This window comes from Drosophila subpulchrella, unplaced genomic scaffold, assembly GCF_014743375.2.
Source record: "Drosophila subpulchrella strain 33 F10 #4 breed RU33 unplaced genomic scaffold, RU_Dsub_v1.1 Primary Assembly Seq36, whole genome shotgun sequence".
Lineage (NCBI taxonomy): Eukaryota > Metazoa > Arthropoda > Insecta > Diptera > Drosophilidae > Drosophila > Drosophila subpulchrella.
Window position 1 is genome coordinate 1,431,208 of NW_023665582.1, and position 22,152 is coordinate 1,453,359.

The 22,152-nt window shown below is 37.9% G+C and overlaps 1 pseudogene; it reads right to left on the reverse strand.

Moving 5' to 3' along the window:
* Positions 1–3,403: 3,403 nt before the first annotated feature.
* Positions 3,404–21,677, reverse strand: LOC119561761 (annotated as a pseudogene).
* Positions 21,678–22,152: the final 475 nt, after the last annotated feature.

Sequence of the window (22,152 nt, forward strand, 5' to 3'; positions counted from 1 at the left end):
TTGGAGAGATAGGTGTCGGTATTGACTATTATTTTCTTATTTGTCATAAAGTTTTTACATAGTTGATTATACGAGCGCCTATTTTCCGAACGTAAAGTTGCTGTATGACTGTGTGTATGCCAATTTTGTCAAAAGCCTTAGTGAAATCGAGTGAAATAATTGTTAGGTATTTCTTGAGGGTGATGGTGGATCTGGAGACTAGGTGGTCTACATAAAGTGGACTGTCTAGTACAGATTTGCCTGTTTTAAAACCGAATTGGCTGTTGTGAATGAGTTCGTTGTTTAGAACAAACCACCACAACGTTTTGCAATTATTTTGTCGAGGATTTTGTCTAGGCATGAGTTCAGAGATATGGGTCTGTAAGATTTTATGTCAGTTTGAGGTTTTGTGGTTTCAAGATGGGTAGGACCAGGCTGAGTTTAAATGATTGGGCGATATGTGAAAAGAGTATTTCATTGTAGAGGTTAATAATTCTGTGTTTAAGAGTTGTGGGCAAGTGTTTAATCATGCAGTAAGATATACGGTCGTGACCTGGAGTTCTACCTTTCAGTGTACTAAGTGCTGAGGAGAATTCTATGAACGTTATGTCCATTTCGATTTCTATTGCCGTTTTAGTAGGGATGTAGTTTGGGGTAGGATTAAGGAGTTCTTTGTTGAGGCGGAAAGTTGCGGAAAAGTTGTGGTCGCCGGCATATTCTGACCAGGTTTGACCAAAAGAGTATGCGATTTCTTGTGCGTTGGTTGTAGGAGTAGGGTTGTGAAGGCAGTGTTTATTTTTTGGGGGTATAACCCACATAGTCCTTTGATGTTTGCCCATGTTTTATTTGGGTTTGAGTATGGATTGATGTCGGAGGTAAATTGTTGTATACTGTTTTTTTTTGGCCTCTGATGGATCTTTTCAATTTTTTATACTCCATAATGTTATGTGTGTTAAATTCTCTATTGTGTTTCCTCCATTTTTTTCTTTCGTCTTTTTTGAGGAGAGACAGCTTGCTTTTCCACCAGTGAACGGTTCGGGGTTGGGTAATGGTGGAGTTTTGGGGCATGTATAAGTGAGCGCTTCGAATAAAAATTGTGTTGATAATAGCGGCTTCTCGGTTGATATTTAGACTATGGATGCTTTCCGAGCTAAAACTCGTGATTTTTTCCTTGAATAGGTTCCAATCCGCATCTTTTAGTTTAAATGAGGGTTTTGCGGTAAAGGTTGCGGCAGTTTGGTTGCGGAATATTGAGATTAATATGGGAAAGTTGTCGCTGCCATGAAGGTCGTCTAACACTTCCCAGGAGATTTCTGGAGCTATACTGGCGGAGGAGAAGGATAGACCAATGTGTGTGTATGTGTTGTGCGTTGAAAAGTGAGTTGGAGATTTGTCGTATAGTAATATGTTATTAGAACGGTCAATGTAGTTGGCTAAAGTTCTTCCCCTTTTGTTGGATTTTGGTGAGCCCCAATAAGGGTGCCAGCTATTGAAGTCACACAACACTAGGGTTTGGGCGTTCGGGGAATCAAGAACATTTGCCAAGTGGTTTGCGTTGAAGGGTTTGGAGGGGAATATAGGCTGAAATAAAGCTTAATTTGGATTTGGACTGTATGGAAACTCCGACCGCGTCTAAGTCTGAGCTTACGGAGATTTCGTTCTGGGATATGGAATTGTGAATTAGAAGGGCGATGCCTCCAAAACTATTATAGTTATTTTTCCTGGTGTAGAGGAAGTAGTTTATAGGGGTAGGTAGGGAGCAAAGGTTTGTAATGTGTGTTTCTTGGAGGGCAACAATTTGCGGGTTATAGGATTTAGTAAGTACTTGTAGATCTATATAATTGTTTCTGTAACCGTGTATATTTCATTGTATAATTTTAAGCATCGGCTTTAAGATTTAAAGTTAAAATAAGTTTTAAAATTAGGTTAGTGTTGTTCTAACTTATTTTATAAATTTAGAATTTGTTAGTTTGAATTTAGGTACTTTGTTTATGAGGTTGGTGTTGGAGGTACATGTTTTTTCAGATTTGTCTTTAGCTTTAAGTGGTTTAGTGAGGAGGTTGTCTTTTGTCTTTTGCTTGGGATCTGAGCTTACGGTGTCTATCAGGGATGAGTCTTCTATTTCGGTAGCGATTAGTGGAGACAGTTGTGTCCATGTCATCTTCCGATGTATAGGCCAATTGTTGTGGGTTTTCTTGTTTATTTGAGCGTGCGCGGAGATCGTCATAGTTGATGATTTTCCTATTTGGCTGTGTTTCAGTGTTAGTTGAGGTTGACGGAGTGATGTTTGTTGTTTGCATTAATGTTGTAGGTTTAGGTTATTGTTGAAGGGCTTTAGAGTAAGTTGTTGGTTGATGTGTGTGGCGTTGATCGTAAATACTTAGTGCGGTTTTGAAGTCAACTCTTTCTATTGTTTTAATGGCTACGATTTCTTTCTGCTAAATGAATGTTGGGCATTGTTTGTCGAGTGGGGAGTGATTGTTTTGAACGTTGGCGTTGTGTTTACAGTTTGTGCAGGACTTTGGATTGGTACAATTTTCGTCGTCTGGGGTGTGGGGTTCCGAGCAATTGTTACATACTTTTGGGCTTTTGCAGAATTTGAGGGTGTGTCCAAATCTTTGGCAGTTTCGGCATTTGAGAGGTCTTGGTATATGAGGACGTACGTTGACACGTTCATATCCGATCATTATTGTTGTTATTATTGTTGTTGTTGCAAAAATTAAAATTGTCAGACCAGATTCCTGTAGGAGGTTGTTATTGAATTAAAAGATCTTTTCGACTTCAATTACTTTTTGCGAGCTTAGTTCTTTTAATATGTCTTCTTTATCTATGTGACGTAGATCGTTAGAGTATATAACTCCTTTTGAAGATGAGCTGACAAGGAAGTTGTGGAATTGGGTAAGCCTGAGGAGTCTTTGTGCTTGGACTACGCCTTTGGTTTTAACTAATAGCTTTCCATCTCTGGTTTTTTTGACCGATTCAACTTCACCACCGCATTGAAAGTCAATTACTTTCTTGATAATGAAGGAAGACACATTTTCAAAAGAATGGTTATCTTGGCGAGAAATTATGATGTATTTAGGTACAATTATTGCTTTTTTATCCCATAGTACTGGGTCACTTAGGTCCGGTGGTCGCATTGCTTGTTCACTTGGGCTGCTGCCCGGTGCACTTGCTTTGTAGAGGTTCTAGTAGGGTTTTTGTTTTTGGGTTTTTTGCGAAGTATGCTTTGTGCTTTTATTCGTTTTTTGAAAATTTGGATTGATTTGTTGTTGTTTTGGCGAGGTGATCTCTGTAGCACGTCTGTCTTCTATGAAGTTTGGACTGGAACTGTGTGTTTTAGAACATATTCTGCTACTATGAAAGAGATTGGTCAACTCGTTTGAGATATCTTGACCAACGACATTGAATATTGAAAAGTCCTTTATAGAGGGGTGCGGCGTCGCAGCTGAGGTGCGGCGTCGTTGACTTGCTGGGTCAGCCGGGCAATGTGGCTGGCTTCTCGGTGTTGCAGCGGATTGCTGCAGGAGTCGGCTGTAGGGTAAAATTCCCAATAGGGAAAACTGCGCAACTACAATAAGAGTGGGAGGAGCGACCGTGGTTTATTCAATGTGGCGACAAAACTATATTTATCTTAAGCCTTACGTAAGCAATGCGCTCCAGTGCGCAGCAGAGCGCTCCAGTGCGGAGACTTAACGGCGGGGAGATGGGAAAAAAAAGGAAGGGAGTGGGAGAGCGGGGGAACGGCGCAATAGAAGATCGGTGCCAAGGTAGAGAATCGCTGTACAATGGGCTAGAACATTCCACCCCCTTGCAATTGGTAGCGTTGCAATAAAAGGAGAGAGACCCGGCCAGTCATCTACGTCTTAAGATTGAAAGCGAGCGGTAGATCCCGGAATTTTTCGAGGACGCTCTCACTGAGCGCTCGGATGAGAGTACGGATACGTACGTTCGGCTCGATTTTGAAGATCCGTGCAGATCCTTTCGTCTCCCACGTTCGCCGTCAATGAAGCTCATCGTCAAAAGTTTTCTCAACGATCACCAGGGCGGTCGGGTATACAGGGTTGCCCATATTCGACGGACCCATGTTTTTTTTTTAAAAATCAAAGAAAAAAATAAAAATTTGGCGGTTGGCAATCTTAATCATTTAATTTGTTCCAAGTAGATTTGTTTACATCAATTTTTGAATATGATATCTTTCAAATGGCCGCCTCTGGCGTTGATGGCGTTTTGTGCCCTTTTTGCAGCATTTTCCATCGTTTTCGCCAACATTTCGGCCGGAATAGCGGCTATTTCTTCACGAATGTTGTCCTTGAGCTCTTCTAGGGTCCTTGGCTTGTTAACGTAAACCTTTGACTTCAAATATCCCCACAAGAAGAAGTCAGGCGGCGTCAAATCGGGCGAACGCGGTGGCCAGTCCAAATCACCACTTTTCGACATCAAACGGCCCGGAAACAATTTCTTCAGAAAATCGATTGTTATGCGACTTGTGTGCGGTGGAGCGCCGTCTTGTTGAAACCAGAACTGCCTCATACGCTTTCGACGAATAATTGGCATCACAAAATTGGTCATCATGTCGCGATAACGCTCCTGGTTGATGGTAACAGCATGGCCATTTTCATTTTGGAAGAAAAACGGCCCAATGACCGTTTTCGAACTAACGCCGCACCAAACTGTGACTTTTTCGTCGTGAAGAGGCACTTCTTGAATCTTCTCAGGATTTTCAGTGGCGTAAATACGGCAATTTTGCTTATTTACGGTCCCATTCAATGTGAAATGGGCTTCATCGGACATGATAATTTTGTTCCAAAATTGATCGTCATCTTCGGCCATTTCGATGACTCTTTGGGCCCATTCCAATCGACGAGGCTTGTCCGTAAGCAACAATCTTTGCGTCAATTGAATTTTGTACGGGAACAAATGCAAATCAACGCGAATAATCCGTTGTAAAGTGGACCGAGCCATGCCCAACTGCTGAGAACGGCGTTTTTGGGATGTTCTTGGGGACATCTCAACACTGGCTCGTACGGCAGCGATATTCTCGTCCGATCGCCTTGGTCGACTTTTATTTGGCCTCTTCGGATTAGAAAGAGCCTCACCAGTCGTAAATTTTTCTTAGAAGGCGCACTTTTCACATTTTTTAATTTTTTAAAAGCACGTTGAGTTTTCACAATTGACTTGTTCTGTTGAATGTAAATTTCAACTATTTCAGAGCGCTCGCGTGGCGTGTATTGTTCCATGGTAAAAATCTGCTTGGACTGACGCTTCAAACGCGGTATGTCATTAAGCGATCTGGCATCTCTGTCAAAAGTTATGCCGTCGTCAGATGGGTCCGTCGAATATGGGCAACCCTGTACTTGTGTCGAGGATGTTAAGCGCGGTGGAAGGGCGAGCGTCTCGCGAGTTGACGGATCTTGCCGGCGCGAACTCTACTGAGGGGCGTCCCGCTGAGAACCGGACTTTCCCGTTGCCTGCGGAGTGCTTGTGTGCGAAACAGCTTGCGCAGTACTTATTGATAAGCATTGCACGCAGCCACTTCTCTGCGCTCAGCTGTAGGAACCCCTGACACTTCCGATGAAAATGGATTCCACGGCGGTAGGATTGTATACCCCGAGAACGTCTGCTATCCAATGCCTGAGCGCTACTTGGAATGGGAAGCAGTTTTTCTAGTCAGGTTGTAGATACTGATAAAAGTAAACAAATGGAGATAATTAGGACTGACGTAGATGATGGTTACGGATTAAGGATAATGGGAAGCACGATTCTTTCCTAGAAAGTTTTGGAAGGCTCTCCTGGTAGAAGAACCACTTTGGTCACCGGACGTATTACAATGCCGCGTGCCGTACAAATCTTGACTACGCGGACGTTGCCATCGGCTATCGGAATGTCGGAGTCCATTCTACCGAGTCGCCTCTCAATCGAGGGCAGATTGTCGTCCTTGATAACGACCATTCGCCGACGCGAAGATTTTCTGTGGGAAATTGCCACTTGTTGCGCTTGTGCAGCTCTTTAAGGTACACGTCCTTCCATAGAAGTTTGTGTTTGATGATTGTTTTTTGGATGATTGTGCGTTTGTTGTGTTTGGAGTTGTGGCGTTTGTTAGTGTTCCGGCGTAAGCTACTCTTCTTTGGTAGCCATGTCGTTCAAAGTATATACGTTGGACACTTTTATGGTCGATTGGGGGATTTGCGGTCGAGCGGGCTGTGTCGGGAATCGATTTCTGGGTTATGTTTGCACTTTAAACAATATCTCCTACATTTGTGTGTTTTCTGTCTGAACAATTTGCATATGGCTCTGTACTTTTACATATGGCTGTTGGGTGTCCGAATCGGAGACATTTTTTGCATCGAAGTGGAAGTGGTATGTAATCTCTTACGCGAACAAATTCGTAGGCAGATCATATTGTTTCTGGAAGTTTGGTGGTTTCAAATGTAATTATGACCAGGCCAGTTTCCATCAAAGTGTTGTCTGTGAGGTTGGTGTTGTTATTTTTTTCATTATTTTTCTAACTTCGGTAACCTTATGTGATTTTAGCTCTTGGAGTATTGTGGCTTCGTCGATGTATCGTCGTAGTTCATTGCAATTATTCCTTTCAAAAAGTTTAATGTCTTGTGTTCGACTGCTGTAACATCCATGTCTGCAATTTTGGTTAGTCTTAGGAGTTTTTTGGCCTAAAGATCGTTTTTAGTCTTAATCAAAACTGACTCGTCTTTTAGCTTTTTTAAAGACTCAATTTCCCCTTCGCATGCATAGTCCATAGATTTTTTTATGATGATTAGTGATATTTTTCTTTTGTTCTTGAGATTTGTTTTTCAAAGTTTTGCCGATAGGGTTGCTGATGTTTTGCTAAGCGCGGTTTTATGCTGGTGCAACACGAATTGTCTATTTAGAGGTTGAAGTGGTGAACGGGTATAAAAAGATACTCTTACGGTAGCCGAACAAGCAAATCAAAAAGACAAACAGCATTTTAATCTATATGAACGACAGTTTTCAATTCAATAACATCAAATGTGACAGTTTTACGCGACTTAAAAATAAAAATAAAATTTATTGGGATGTTTTGCTTTTATTCCAACTGTTTTAGTTCATTAGACAGCCACATGTTTGCTGAACATATTCTACTACTAAAAAATGGATTGGTCAACTCGATGGAAATATCGTGGCAGCCAGTTGAAAAAACATAATTTCGAGAAAAGCGACAAACGACATTGAATATTGACAAGTCCTACTAGCTAAATATTTTATAAAAGGTTTGACAAAAATTCAGATTTTTTGATTTTAAGGCATCATTTAAAGAAGCCATGAAAAATAATGGGTGAACTCATAAAAACGGTGTTCGTTATAATTGACTAGCCGATTAGGACTTTGTAGTTGTTATAGATTTAGTCATCGACATTTTCCTTACCTGTTTTCCCCTCCATAAACCACGGAGGGCACATTCCAAGTAATCACCATACAGTGATGCCGACAACACGTTTCTGGAAGGATATAAATTTTATTTGAACAATTATTTTTTGTTATTTGTTCTTTGGGTGGCCTATGTACGTAGCTTGATGACCGCTTGCTAGACTTCAATTCGAACTGCGCTAGAGTCAACTTCGGCTGCTTTAAACCCAATATCTGGCAGCCGTTTTCAACGTAGGTGGCCATGGTAATACCCAGAATATCGCTTATAGTGTTTCCAAGTCCAGCGGCTGCCATCGTAGATAGCGTTTTAAAGTGGCCCAAATAATATTCAATATATTCGCCCTGCAAATTGCAATAGCTGGACGTGTTGATATGATAAGTTTGATCACAAAACTTACCGCCATGATCATGATTAAGTTGTTCAGAAATCCGTAGGCGATAAAGGGCACTGCATTCACAAAAAAACTACAAATGTATAAAGATTTTATAACTATTTGGTCAGATAAAACTAACCATTACTTAATGCTGTACAATTGGCCTGCAGTGGGTGGTGCTGCTTATTCAATTGATAACGAGAAAGAATATGGAAACATATATGTATATAAATACCTATAAGGTTATAACATGGATTAGGTGTTAGTCCAAGTGTGTTTTAATTTTTGTGCTCAAATCTCTAGGCTTATTGTTGATTTAGACATTACCCATTTTTCTCGATGCTAATCATCGGGTACTATACAAAAAGTGCCTGATATCATGTGTCAATTCCGTTTTATTGGCGAGTCGTCCGAAGCGAGTGCGCCAACTACCAACGGCCAGCTGGCCTGCACACACGATGCCAAATTGATGTGTTGTATTCCGATGTAATTTTTCGCAAGTGTAAAATTTATTATAAATATAGAGAGCCCCTGGCCTCGATACTCAGAGAAACGATGTTTAGATTGCTGGTGTGTGTATGTGTCTCGATTAACCCATGAAATCACGTCTGCATATGTTTGCTTTTATACAACAAGAACTTCCATCACAAAACATCACAGTTCACTATGGTCCAGATGTCCGATGTTAATATATCGTTGTTTTCTTATTTTAATCTTAAAGTAAATACATCATAGATTAAAAACAATTTAATGAAAAGCTTTAAAAGCGCCACGAAAGCTTTTTGAGAGCTTTTAAAAGTGAGCTAGCGATCAGCTGATTTCCGAACAGAAATTTGCGCCAACATATTTAGTTGCTTTATGTTGTGCCACACGCGTTAATTTGGTCCAGAAAATTCAACTAAATTATGGAAAGCAATCTTCAAGGTATGCACTATTTAATGTATATTGCTATTTTATGTATAGTTCTAGGTATTTAGTGTTGTGTAATGTCCAATTTATGTATATTTTTAACAAAAGTGACATGGGTGATTCGTGTTTCGTGGAATATAACTAATAAGCTGTTCCATGCTGAAAGCAACTAATTGGTCCAGATTGTACTTCTGAGTGTTGTCTCTAGCCACAAGCCAAAAACTCATCCCCGTTCGTCCCCCTTTTCTCACATTTTGGTAATATATAGGCACGTTTGAGTTTACTCACAGCGAACTTGTCGAAATATGGCGCAGCAACAATCGAAAAATTCAATGTGTATCGGATTGGATATACACCAAAATTAATAAAAACGCTGTGGAATCCAAGACACAAGTTATTAATGCCATAACAATAAAATGTGTGAAGTTTGAACCATGTAACTCAATTTTTCGACTTTATGCCAGAAAAACGGCATCTGGACCATAGTGCAGTGGAAGGAATTACATTTTCTTATGTTCGCAGGATATTTTAATATATCTACTCCGCCCGAAGTATTTACTATACTTAATATTATAAGTTTCTCGCTTGAAGAATTTGTTCCAAACAGACGGGGAACAACTAACAGGCCTTACACGGTAATACCTGAGCAAAAAACTATACAGTTTATTTTTGGCCTACCGAAATGAAAAGGGACTTAATATGAAGCTACCTAAGCTTTAGTCTGAAATCTCTGTTTTTAATAAAAACATTCTGGCCTTTACTGACACTTGGCTGAAACCGGAGATATCAGACTCAGAAGTTCTGTCCAACAATTTTAATACTTTTAGAACCGAGTGGGTTGCTGATTGCAGTTAATTCTTTTCTAACATCGGAGGGAATATGTTTCCAGAATGACATTAAATTTGCTAGTGTACCAGTTTATTTGCAAACTATTTTGTAAAATGTTCTTATATTCCACCTTGATCTGACCTAATAATTTATTAGTACTATTTATCTGCAATAAAATCTGTTCTATCTCATCTTTTCAACAGGGATCTCTTGGTGTTCGTGGTGGTTTCAATCTGCCTGATATTCCTTGGTCCCCTCCCACTCACTGACTCGCTTGTCTCTACACTTTTATCTGTCCATGACTTTGTTGACGGCCTGTTATAATTATCATAACAGCAAGTAAGCTTTATACGTAATTCACTAAACTGACTATGGTTTTGTTAATGAATAGATATAATACAATTAAATATTAAACAGACAACCTCCCAATGAACAAATAATAATGCAAACTTAGATTGTGTGAGAAGATAGGAAGAAGAAGCACGATAGTCCCGTTTCCTTAAGCGGTTTCCTAGGAAACCAAGAAATCAGAATGTGCTTCTACCTCTCGAACACATACATTCATGCAAACATGAATTAAACAATTATCCATGTGACTTTTGTATATTTGAACATGCAAACTCCAACACGCCGCCTCAAAAATTACATTGATTATTACTTCAATTCCTGACATGAGTTTGTGCTTTAGTTTTAATTTGTTTCTTCATTTCATTTCTTTTCTTTTTCAATTCTGGGGATACATTAGATCCAGCATTTGCTGCAAGAGTTGGGGAAACCCAGTAAAACCCAACTAGATCCATACAAAAAAAATTAACATAATTAAAGCTTTGACAAATGAAATTAAACAGGAATAAATAGTAAATAAGAAAATTGAAATTAATTACAAGTACTTTATGTGATCCATTTAAAAAAAGAAACAAGAATATGAATTCAATTCAATTACTTAAGACTTAATAAATATGGAAATTTAAATGAATCACAAAAGACTTCATGGGATCCATTTCATGTTTGGCTTCTAAAAGCGATGCATTTTCAGCAACAGTTCACAAGGTTCGTAGTTGGTTTATTCAAAAAGTCCCAGCTGGCTTTTCAGGGAAATAAACCGGGCAGATGGTAATGGCTTCGTCAATATTTCGGCTAGTTGCAGATCTGTGGGAATATACTTTACCCAAATTAGTTTCTTTTCAATTTGCTCTCTTGTAAAGTGATATTTAATATATATGTGCTTTGTTCTCTTATGGCAAGTAGGATTATTTGCAAAACTTATAATTAATTAACTTATTAATTAATTCTAGATTAATCTCATTTATTAGTGATTTTAGCCAAAGAGCTTCTCTTACACCTTCAAAAAGGCCATGTATTCTGCTTCAGTAGATAAAGCAGCAACCGACTTTTGCTTCATGGTACTTCATGAAACCAAACAATTTTCAAACATTTTAAAAAGATACCCAGTTCTACTTCTTCTGTCTGTTTCATTTCCAGCCCAACCGGAATCTACATAGCCTGTAAGAATATTATTAAAATTAGCTACTTTCTTGAATCTAAGCTTGATATTAACAGTTCCCTTCAGATATCTAAGAACTCTTTTAAGGCATTGCCATAGTTCCTTATTGTTGTTGTTTGTATATCTGCTTAGAATACCTATTGAAGTACTTAAGTCGGGCCGTGTACATAACATAATGTACATCACACAACCAATTAAATTTCTACACGGTGCATCACATAATTCTTCTGATTGCAGAGCTGTATAGTCTAACTTACTTGGGAGGGGAGTACTAACTGAATTACACTCTTCCATATTACATTTTCACAATACATTTTTAATATATGCTGACTGACTAAGAGAAATCTCTCCATTAGTTCTATCAATTTTTATGCCAATAAAGTGTCTAATTTCACGTAAATCGGTCATTTGAAACTTGTCATGAAGGTAAGATTTAAAATTGGACATTGTATCAGATTTGTTTGTAGCAATTACTACATCATCCACATATAACAAGATATATATATTTCTCGATATATCTCCCTTATCCAAAATATAAATACACCGATCAACTCCTAACTTTTAAATCCAACATTCTTCAACACACTTTCAAAAACTTCGAACCAACATCTATCAGCTTGCTTAAGACCATATATAGCTTTATTAAGTTTACATACTTTATTCTCATAAGAGTGATTAAGGCCTTTTGGAACTCTCATGTATGTTAGATTTCATCCTTTAGAGTTCCGTTTAAAAATTCAGTTTTTACGTCCATATGATAAACCATTAAATCGTATTGACTTGAAAGTGCCAACAAAAATATAAAACTGGAAATTCGTGAAACTGGTGCAAATGTCTCATCGTAATCAGTCATACAAGGTGAGTTCCAAAGTAAACAGGACTTTTAAAAAGAAATAGTCTCCTTCTGCTTTAATACAGCGTTTTGCACGGTCCAAAAGCATGTCGAACGAGTGTTTTAGCTCGCTGCCCGGTATGGCCGCCAGTATGCCGGTGCAAGCCTTTTGAATGGCCTCTACGTCTGCATAACGCTTTCCTTTCATCGGCAAATGCATTTTTCCGAAAAGATAAAAGTCGCACGGTGCCATATCAGGTGAATACGGGGAGTGGTTGATGGTTAAAATGTGATTTTTGGTCAAATAGTCGGACACAAGCGTCGATCGATGAGACGGCGCATTATCGTGCAACAAACGAAAAACTTCCATCTTCGCGATATTCGGGCCGAACACGTCGAATACGGCGCACCAAACGCTTCAAAACTCCAAGGTAGAATACCGCATTAACGTTTTGGCCGGGTGGAACTAATTCTTTGTGGACAATACCCTTGGAATCATAAAAACAAATCAGCATTGTCTTCACTTTTGACTTCTCCAGGCGCGATTTTTTGGGTTTCGGCTCGTCCGGCGCCTTCCATTCAGCACTCTGGCGTTTCGTTTCGGGATCATATTGAAAACACCACGTTTCGTCACCAGTCACAATCTTGTAAAGGAAGTTCGGGTCTTTTTTTGCCTCTTTAATGATGTCCTTCGAATGTTGAATTCTGAGCAATTTTTGGACGTCAGTCAATTTGTGCGGAACAAACCGTGCACACACCTTTTGTAAGCCCAAATGTTCGGTCAAATGCGATAAATCGATGTTTTGGAGATGTTCAATTCTATTTCCATGAATTTCAATGATGATTTCGGCTGATTTTTTATGAATTCACGCACAGTTTCGATGGAATTTTCTGTGATCACGGATTTTGGTTGGCCCACATGTTCATCGTCATTTATGTCCTTACGACCACTTTGAAAACGTTGAAATCATCGCCATAAACTTGTTTCATCAATTGAAATGTTTCGGTAAAAGTTTTACCAATTTTAAAACAAAATTTAATGTTGGGTCTTTGTTTGAAGCTCATTTTCGCACCGATGACAAAAACATACTGACACTTAAAACGCAATAACCTCACTTCCAATAGATAAAATGTCATGAAATTTTTACTGGAAGTCGATAAACGATAGCAGATTCTAACCACCATATAGATGGCGCCACTCGAGGGCGCTAGATTCAAAAAGTCCTGTTTACTTTGAAACTCACCTTGTATATTCTTGAGTGAAGCCCCGCGCTACAAGTCTTGTACAAATACTTTACTTAGTTCCCAAATTCATCTCGTTTTATACTAAATACCCATCTACAATGTACTATGTTTTTATTTTCTGACTTATGCACTAAGGTTCATCTTGTATAGCTTTCTCCCAGAAATATCTGTCCTCACGAAACTTAATTTCATCAAAGGTATTAGGAATATCATTTAAGCATATTTGATTTTTCATGAGACATCTTTCTAAAAATCGATACGATAATTTGGGTTTACTTTTAATTCTTTCACTGCGTCTGATTTCTTCTTCACTTTTATTTTCTTTTAATTTATCAACAGCAACTGGATCGGCATTCTTTAGACATGTGGAATTTTCATTGAGTTGTTCACTTAACTCAGAATCAACAGATTCATTATTTTCCATCAAAGGAAAAACCAACTCTTCATTTCCTCTAGTTAAAGATTCATTATTTTGTTCAACAGTATTACTTTGAACCTCAGAATCTTCCCCATGTAAAACTCTTGATTTTAACATGTTTATTTCATCAACCACAACATCTCTTGCTGTCAAAAGATTCCTCGATTCCTCAGACCACAACTTATACAAATTTGATTCATATAAGTGTTGCTTTAATTGACTTTTCATCAAACTTTCTTTTTCGTATTTAATTCAAAGCATATACCGTCGAACCAAATATTTTAAGATATTTCAACGTTGGCTTTTTGTTATGCCACATCTCAAATGGTGTTTTATTTATATTTGCAATGCTCTACTTGGGGATCTGTTAATTAAATACACTGGTCGGCATATGTATTTTGACAAAACAAAAGTTAAATATACTCATATTTTGAATTTACTTCTGTAAACTTTTGGCATCAATGGAAAGGTAATTCAAATGCCGTTTGAATGATACAATACATTTCTTAACAAATTCAGTATTTATTGAAAAGGACGAATTTGTGTAAATCTACTTAAAAATTTTTTTTTTAAACTTTTTTTCTCGATTTAAAAATTTACATTTTTAAGTTTCTTCAAACAAAAATAATAATAACCGCAAAAAGAATTTTTCAAAAATCATTTTGCTTATATTTTTTATGATTTTTTGAAAATGTTTAAGAACATGAATTTGAGCCATATTTTTCTTTTTTTCATACAAATTTTTTTCGACATTGTCACCTTCAAGAAATCATAAAAAATATAAGCAAAATGATTTTTGAAAAATTCTTTTTGCAGTTACTATTATTTTTGTTTGAAGAAACTTTTTGCATCAAAAAATTTAAGTTTTCAAGTCGAGCAAAAAAGTTTAAAAAGCAGATGTTTACACAAATTCGTCCTTTTCAATAAGTACTGAATGGGTTTAGAAATGTATTGTATCATTCAAACGGCATTTAAATTACCTTTCCATTGATGCCAAAGTTTACAAAAAGTAAGTTCAAATTATGAGTATACATAACTTTTGTTTTGTCAAAATACTTATGCCGACCACTGTAGGTTGCTGTTAAAACAGCCTCACCCCAAAAATGCTTATTGAGCTTAGCACAACTGATCATAGATCGAGCCTTTTCGGTGATTGTTCGAATCATCCGTTCTGATACACCATTCAATTGTGGAGTATGAGGAACCGTTAAATGATAGCTGATGCCCATTTCGACACAGAAATCACGCATTAAGATTGACCACTCCTTTGGCTGTAGCGTAGATAAACTCTCCGCGTTTGGCAATCTCGATGGCCACATTTGATTGCAAACGCTCATATTCGGAGAACAATGCTGTGTCATTTATAAGGTGGTCCGATGCTCCTGAGTCTAGGATAAACTCAGCCTCGCTTGACTTTGAATTGGAAGTTGCATTTCTCAACATAAAGGCAAAACTACGCTCTGCTTGGGCTGTTGCTGCTGTTGCCATCTGAGCCTGCCCATCTTTTCTTTTATTTTCACTAAAGTTCTGATTCGGCTGCCTTTTCAAAAGGAAACAATCTTTCTTTGAATGACCTGGCTTACCGCAATGAAAACATTTTGGTTTCAGTTTGAAACTTGGCTTAAACTGATTCTTCTTGAACTTCTGCATTGGATTATTTTTAAATTGTATATCTTTTAACTCCTTTTAAATTACTGCTTGCAAAACTTTAACACTCGTATCCTTACTTATACTCCTAAGCTTAATTTCTTGGTCAAGACGTGTTTTTACAAAAGCTTATGTTAAGTTACTTTTAGATAGAGTCTCTATTGCGGTTATAACTCCATCATAACTGGGTGGAAGAGTTAGGAGTAAATGGGAAATTTTATCCATATCATCTAACTTTGCTCCTGACGCGATAAGTTCAGTAATGAGATCATCGAAGAAATTAAAATGATTAAGGAGTGAAGTGCCACCTTTTAATTTCATGGCTAAAAGTTTCTTTCGCAGAGATAGTCGCAATGCCAAGCTTCTTCTATCATAAATTGCATCTAAGTTTGCAAAAATCTACTAAGCAGTGCTTTCACTGTTAGCGTAAGATAAGAACGCATCACTTAAATATTCAATTATTAAACTTTTTGCATTTCGTTCTGCCTTTTTTATCTCATCGGTCACTTCTGCATGAGTTTCATCTATGACCCTCATAAGATCGTGCTCTTCTAACAGCGCTCTGACTCTGAACTTCCATATTGAATATTTTTTACCGTCAAACGGTTTGATATTTCTTTTCCCTATATCCATTGTATGGTTCTCTATCAAAACAGCACCGCAACAACTACCTCCTCAGCAATACCAAACAGCAACCCTTCACAGCAATAATTTCCACAACAACAACTTTTTACAGGAATATTTAGCAACAGCGGCCAGCAACTTTTAACAGCATTAACGTCGCTCAACACTGTCCAGCAACAATGTCTTTCAGCAACAGCACTGTCTGGCAACACTGTCCCGTCACAACGTGGAGATTTGCGGCAAATTTGTCGAAGCGTTTGTATGTGTGTGTTCAGGAAAGATTTCTCGGCGAATTCGCAAAAGTGTGTTCTAGAAAGATCACGGCGAATTGGTAATATGTATGCGCTTCTCCCTGGAAATAGAAAAATGTTTTGTAAAGAATTTGTCGCAGCGTTATACATAAAATCAATTTAATCCCCTTTATTGTTCAGGAATTGCTCCTTGTTCTTCATGGTCCACTCTGTTCTCTGTACATACCCTTCAGTTCTGCAGTAGGGACGCGGTGACATGGCTCTAGGCAAAAAGCTTTTTTGTTTTTTTTTTGTGCCTTAAACGCTGCGCCGCTGTTGACGTCAGTAGAGCAGTCGGTGCAGCGTAGAAGACTGCCTACGAAAACGATCGTGCAACAAAGAGAGGCAGATATTCGGATATTTCCCTCTCTTTCTTGTCTTATAATCTGCCTGCACTCGGCGCTCTCAGAGACAAATTTCGGTCGGTCCGTTTTTTTTTTGCGTCTCTCCGTTATGTTCGGCTAGCGACTAATATTTCGGCGGAAAAATTTTCGTGGAGCAGCGACATGTGAATGCCCTAATATTTTAGGAGCATTATTGTGTATCGAAAATATACAACTTATATTGTTTTATAAAAGTTTTATAAGTTATAAGTGATTATAGTAAAATTAAGTAATTTGGATTTACTTATAATGTTATGTTTACTTATTATACATTTTTATTACAATATATTTTTTTAGTGTAATTATAGAAAATTAGTCCGTTAAAATTGATTTCAATATTTAAAACATTAGTAGTATTAGTATTAACATTTAAAAAAAATTCGTATTGTATTTTTTACTTAAGAAGTACAAATTATATAGTCGGATATATTTCGCCTTAGAGAGGGTATAAGTGCAGTGGCACGCGCCAACAGCGAAGAGAAAACAAAAGAAATCTAGTAAAGGGGTGAGAAGACTTGGTGCATTCTGTTTGAGTGATTGAAAGGGAAGCATCCATTTTAATGGTGCGCAGCAGAGTTACTTTAATCGTTTAGTTAATATAATAAAGTCAGGTAAGTGCTACATTAAGTTTAAGATGTTGTGCATTGATCTTAGTTTAAAGTACGTAAATTTTGAAGGTATTCAATGGGTTCCGTTAGCCAAAAGTGGATGACGAAATGTTTTGTGCCAATAAAAATCCTGCAAAGGGTTAAACACAGCTATAAAAGGTAAATATACAATTAAACAAATAAAACTCATTTTTTAAACATATGTTTTTTCAGGAGCGTTGGCCAAAGACTCAGAGGACCCGGACAAAGGTTTAAGAACGGCGATGACTAACGTTAAAAATAAGCTTACGAAGCAAAAAAAAAGAAACAATAATTGTACAATTTTTGAAAATCTAAATAATACCATATAATTAAAATGAATTAAAATGAAATTAAATATGTATGTATTTTAAATTCTATATTTTTATAATTGAAAACTCAAGGAAAAATTCTGATTTTCCCAAGTGATTCACTTGGGACGTGTCCCTTGCAAGTGATTTCACAAGTGAAAACTCAAGGAAAAATTCTGATTTTCCCAAGTGATTCACTTGGGACGAGTCACCGGCACGTGACAGGCCATACGAAAAATGAGTATAAGGAACAAGTGAAGTCCCGTAGGACTTCGAAAAATTTTAATTTGAATTTTCACTTGTGAAAATGCGGACATCCCATACAATTTTCTATATGGAGCGTCACTTGTTCTTCACTTGTGCACGAGGACATGTCCCAGGTGATTCCCAAGGTGATTCACAAGTGAAACTTTTTTTTTGGAACTGAAGGGTACACATATGTACATTGTACATATGTAGATGCGCATATTCGTATACACACACACACATATAATTAGTTCACTTTTATGCAATTTCAAATTGTAACGATTAAAGCACTATTATTTATTCACTGCAATTGTGTCTGGGCCCATAACCTATGGTTTTGTTAATGAATAGATACATATAACACAATTAAGTATTAAACAGACAACCTCCCAATGAAAAAATGATAATGCAAACTTAGATTGTGTGAACCGCACGCTCTCAACGCCAGAATCGAAGTGGACGAGAATATCGAGAGAGAAAAAGAACGACGAGAAGATAGGAAGAAGCACGATGGTCCCGTTTCCTTAAGCGGTTTTCTAGGAGACCAAGACATCGAAATGTGCGTCTACCTCTCGTACACATACATTCATGCAAACATGAATTGAACAATTATCCATGTGACTCTTGTATATTTGAACATGCAAACTCCAACACAGACAATTAGATCTTGTATTTGTTTTAGACCCGAATTGGCGGAAGTCATCCGTGAAAGTGACTATAACACTTATATTACTGACTTACTGACTTATATTTCCCGATATAATTGAATATTTTTTTACAATTGCATGGATTTATTATAGATAATAGATAGGTAGATGATAGAGTTCCTCTAAAGCTTAATAGGCCTCCTTGGTTTACCAATGCACTTCAAAGATTTCTCCCGGTATAAGGTGGCCCGATCTGATTTTAATTGTATCATGTTCCGTGTATTTAAGCCGATATAGATTTAAATTTTCAAAGGATCCGAGGTAGTCTTATAACTTTGTTAGCACCAAGCAAAAGTCATCAACCTTGCCTTCATCGGTTTAAACTCAATTGAGGCATCTACAGATTCTGAAATTGCCGATTTACTTGCAGATTTTTCCAAACTACTTATAAGTACAGCTTTTGACTCTGTAAACCATTCTTATCTTTTATTCAAATTAAATCAGCTTTGGTTTCCGAATAATCAAGTTATTTGAATTGTAGATCTCAGAGGGTTCTACAAGGTGAGTTCCAAAGTAAACAGGACTTTAAAAAAAAAGGACAGAACAAATAGTTTTTTCGGCAAAATCAATTTATTTTATTCAAAATAGTCTCCTTCTGCTTTAATACAGCGTTTTGCACGGTCCAAAAGCATGTCGAACGAGTGTTTTAGCTCGCTGCCCGGTATGGCCGCCAGTATGCCGGTGCAAGCCTTTTGAATGGCCTCTACGTCTGCATAACGCTTTCCTTTCATCGGCAAATGCATTTTTCCGAAAAGATAAAAGTCGCACGGTGCCATATCAGGTGAATACGGGGAGTGGTTGATGGTTAAAATGTGATTTTTGGTCAAATAGTCGGACACAAGCGTCGATCGATGAGACGGCGCATTATCGTGCAACAAACGAAAAACTTCCATCTTCGCGATATTCGGGCCGAACACGTCGAATACGGCGCACCAAACGCTTCAAAACTCCAAGGTAGAATTCCGCATTAACGTTTTGGCCGGGTGGAACTAATTCTTTGTGGACAATACCCTTGGAATCATAAAAACAAATCAGCATTGTCTTCACTTTTGACTTCTCCAGGCCCGATTTTTTGGGTTTCGGCTCGTCCGGCGCCTTCCATTCAGCACTCTAGCGTTTCGTTTCGGGATCATATTGAAAACACCACGTTTCGTCACCAGTCACAATCTTGTAAAGGAAGTGAGGATCTTGTTTTGCCTCTTTAATGATGTCCTTCGAATGTTGAATTCTGAGCAATTTTTGGACGTCAGTCAATTTGTGCGGAACAAACCGTGCACACACCTTTTGTAAGCCCAAATGTTCGGTCAAAATGCGATAAATCGATGTTTTGGAGATGTTCAATTCTATTTCCATGAATTTCAATGATGATTTCGGCTGATTTTTTATGAATTCAAGCACAGTTTCGATGGAATTTTCGGTGATCACGGATTTTGGTTGGCCCACATGTTCATGGTCATTTATGTCCTTACGACCACTTTGAAAACGTTGAAACCACTCATGCACTCTTGTTAAACTTGTTTAATCAATTGAAACGTTTCGGTAAAAGTTTTACCAATTTTAAAACAAAATTTAATGTTGGCTCTTTGTTTGAAGCTAATTTTCGCACCGATGACAAAAACATACTGACACTTAAAACGCAATAACCTCACTTCCAATAGATAAAATGTCGTGAAATTTTTACTGGAAGTCGATAAACGATAGCAGATTCTAACGCACCAGTTGACATATAGATGGCGCCACTAGAGGGCGCTAAATTCAAAAAGTCCTGTTTACTTTGGAACTCACTTTTTAAGAAATTTACTAATACCCATTTCTAAAAGAGACAGAAACAAAAATTGTTTCTTGTTCAGTCAAAATAAAAATAAACTAGAATACATTACCTTTTACAATGAAATATGTTGGGAATCGTTGGATGCAGTTACACGCCAAGTAATAATCGTACAGCTCACGATAAGCACGAAATTTCCCACCCTTTGTTGAGAGGGACACTTAAATATGTTAAGCATTTAAAGCATTTAGAAAAAACGAATCTTTATTTTGTAAACGCACAAATTTGATTCAAAACCGCACTGTCCACAGACAAATCGCGCAACGAAATGACGCTAGGGCGAAAAATAATAGCGTGGGTCAAAAGGAAGACCCGAGAAATTTTCCGAAAAAAAGCGGAAAAAACGGAAAATTACCGCGACCTATTTTTATCGCGTGTTTTATCCACTACTTTCTATCTTCGTGATCCCGACCCTATTTGTTTTTGTAAAATCTGTTCTATCGCCTTTCTATAAGTGTCTCAGAAGTTACTTCTTCACGATCCCGACCCTTTTTATACCCGTTACTCGTAGAGTAAAAGGGTATACTAGATTCGTCGGAAAGTATGTAACAGGCAGAAGGAAGCGTTTCCGACCCCACAAAGTGTATATATTCTTGATCAGGATCACTAGCGGAGTCGATCTATGTCCGTCGGTCCGTCTGTCTGTCTGTCCGGATGAACGCTGAGATCTCGGAAACTATATAAGCTAGGCTATTGAGATTTGGCATGCAGATTCCTTAGCTTCTTACGCAGTGCACGTTTGTTTCAACAGAGTGCCACGCCCACTCTTACGTCCACAAACCGCCCAAAACTGTGGTTCTTACAGTTTTGATGCTAGAATAAAAATTTTAACTGAAATGTATTGGTCCCGTCAATACCTATCGATTGATCCAAAAAAAGCGTTGCCACGCCCACTCTAACGCCCACAACGCTTAAATCTGTCTACCGCCGGTAGGTGGCGCATTTTAATCTCGCTTTGCTGCTAGCATATCTCTAGTTCCCTTTGGTCCCTTTAGCTGAGTAACGGGTATCTGATAGTCGAGGTACTCGACTATAGCGTTCTTCCTTGTTGTTTTTGTAAAATGCGTACTATCGTCTTTCTATCGTCCAGAAGTGACTCAGAAGTTACTTCTTCGCGATACATGTATATTTTGTTTTTGTAAAATCTGTACTATCGCCTTTCTATCGCGCAAAAGTGTCTCAGAAGTTACTTCTTCGCGATACCGACCCTTTTTGTTTTTGTAAAATGTGTACTATCGCCTTTCTATCGTCCAGAAGTGACTTAGAAGTTACTTCTACGCGATATATATGTATTTTGTTTTTGTAAAATGTGTTCAATCGTGTTTCTATCGCGCAGAAGTTACTAAGTGACTTCTGGACGACAAGCGATAGAAATAACGCCCTTTTGCTTGCAGGGAACTGCTCAGAGCCAGAACTTCAGAATCAGCGGCAGAGGCATATGTGCAAGCCCACGGGTCGAGAGCGCTGCTTCTGTCGGCCATCACTCACTTATATCAACAGTTAAAATCTGAAAATTCATGAAAAGGTATATCAATTAAAGTTTTCGCCGCTATGTGGAGACAGTTTGCGAAATCGGAAATATTCTTGCGTTCAAAATGAAAGAATGCGTTAAATGAAAGAAATTTGAATTGGAATCAAAGTTTTTCGAGTGTAAAATACAAATAAAAATACGAATGTAAAAATACAAATACAACGCAACGTCAATCGCAAGAAGTAAACAAATCCGCCTTGCCCCTAACAGGTTGTATCTTTACTAAGCGGCAATATAAATTAGTTTTCGTAATTTATTTTTCCAACTGCCCTTTAGGAAAAGCTGAAAGCAATAAAGACAGACGTCCAAAACATTAAATTTATATCTCTATCAGCTGAGAATAATTAAACTTATGACTTTGATTTCACGCAATCAAGACATCGTGAAATTTTTTTAACAGCAGGCTTCTCCACTTAGCGGCAGTCCAATGAAGTTTTCGAATTTTATTTTAAACGATTACCAT